The sequence below is a fragment of the Solanum stenotomum genome, chromosome 5 (assembly GCF_019186545.1).
Source record: "Solanum stenotomum isolate F172 chromosome 5, ASM1918654v1, whole genome shotgun sequence".
NCBI lineage: Eukaryota > Viridiplantae > Streptophyta > Magnoliopsida > Solanales > Solanaceae > Solanum > Solanum stenotomum.
The window spans coordinates 12,985,684-12,987,830 of NC_064286.1; the positions used below are offsets into that span (position 1 = coordinate 12,985,684).

Sequence of the window (2,147 nt, forward strand, 5' to 3'; positions counted from 1 at the left end):
CAACCTAGAGAGGATTTCCACAAGTATATTCTCTTCAGAGTAAACATCCATGACCTAGATAGACAAGAAAGTTCTATCACACACCTTTAAGTAATGAAAAATTGTATAATTACAACCAAAAGTTTTAAAATAATAAACGAGAAAGCTTTTTAATTTATTTTATCTACTATTACCAAAAAATAGAGTATTAAAAAATTATAAAATTTTAACAAGAAAAAATTTAAGTCCTTTGGCAGTTGAAACATGAGAGAGAAACTAATAAGACAACTACTTTAAGAAATTCTAAATATTCAATGTTTCAGTGAAGGCATAAACTGGTATAAGGATCATATATTATTCACCTATCATTTTTTTGTAGCGTGACTTTAACATTTTTGTGGTTGAAACAATTAATGCTTGGAAGCGTTGCATTCTTGTTCTACTACAGTTTACCCGTAGGTGTGTGTTTTGTATGAAAAAAAAATTAAATCTTAGGCTTGTAAATTTATTTTATCCACTTTGTTTCACAATTATCATAGGTAAAAGGATTTAGTCCTTGCAAAATAAATAATGATGCTATTCTCTTTCACGGAATGATAGAACCTAAATAGAGAAAATGCACATTTTATCCATAGAAATAGAGCACATAGATATTAAGTCAAACCAACAACAAATTGAATAAATAAACTTTATTGATAACACGTGAACTCACTTGTTCCTGATCAATAATATTCATCATTTTTTCTTGCTTTGATGGTTCCACAACTCTTGATCCTAAATTTACAAAATTGGATGAAATTGACTTAAGTTATCAAAAATAACAAACACATACATAAAATAGAAAGGAAAAAAATCAAATACCTCTGAGAATTTAATTGAAAATATTGACTTGTTGTTCAGATGTTTATCTACCATCTTTGAAGATTTAATTTGAATGCTTAATTGTTTGCCTTATTTATAAATTGGTTATAGTTATTTATGGAAGAAACATAAATACATTACCAATAAAAGAAATTTTCATAATCTACCTAATAGATACTGCCCATTAAAAAATAACACTATAGATTGCTTTCCATAAAATCATTATTCAATATCTAAATTTATATTATTTAATAAAATATATTTATCGATTATTAGATACAAATTAATCTTCTAGTCGTAACATGGTTATTCACTATCGAGTGTTTATATTATTAAAATATTGGATTTTCTTGTTCCATTTAGCAAGAACACATGTCATACAATGTCATATATTAAAATAATATATATTAAATGAATTGTTTTTCATGGAACTCATAGTCAAAGGAAATAATAATTTTGTCCATACTTTTTGTTTAAAGTTTTATCTTTCCTTATAGTAAATTTATAATTATTTTGTTCAACCTAGTTATATAAGAGTTTGTTTATAATTAACGTAGGCATGTATACACACACGATATAAATCACATTATGCATGCTCTAATAGAAAAAATTAAAATTATTTATATTTTACCTACTACACGGTATAAATTATACATAATAAAATGAATAAATCACGTATGTTATTTGGATTATAAATACATTGTATTATTGATGTGTATTTGAAACACTCATTATTAGATAAGCTTGCAAGAAATTTATATAGCAGTTTCTGTTCTTTAAAAATAGAAGTCTATTCATTTCCTTTAAATGAACTACTTATTAAACATGTAATTGGATAAGCATGCATTATGGTAACCTTGTAATTGAATAAACTTGCAATTGGTTAAGATTGCAATTGGATAAGCTTACAATTAAATAACATCTAATAGGATGAGCTTGAAATTGGATAAGATTAGAATCAAGTTGTCAACTTGTAAGTTTCTACACAGTAGCCTCTATTATCTAATAAACAGGAACTAAATTCAATTTATTTGTACATTAAATTAAAATTGAATCATAAATCATAAATCAAGTCCATTCAATTTGTAAGTTGGGGTCTTTATTTTATTACCTTTTGCAATATACTATTTACATGTGCATTTCTTATGTTTCCATATATATTCTTCATTTTGGAAATATAGTAAGTAGTGTTTGATTACAAGATGATAAGAGATATTAGAGACGGAAGAAATGTTTCACTACGATGATAATATTAAGGAATAGGATATTCCAATAATGTTGCAAAAAGAATAGTGTCATTCCATCTA

The 2,147-nt window shown here is 25.4% G+C and overlaps 1 long non-coding RNA gene across 1 annotated transcript; it reads right to left on the reverse strand.

Moving 5' to 3' along the window:
• Positions 1–653: 653 nt before the first annotated feature.
• LOC125865857 (uncharacterized) lies at positions 654–1,040 on the reverse strand. The gene is made up of 2 exons (XR_007446413.1): positions 841–1,040; positions 654–753 (listed from the first exon to the last, which is right to left on the reverse strand). It is a non-coding gene; the product is annotated as an uncharacterized LOC125865857 (long non-coding RNA).
• Positions 1,041–2,147: the final 1,107 nt, after the last annotated feature.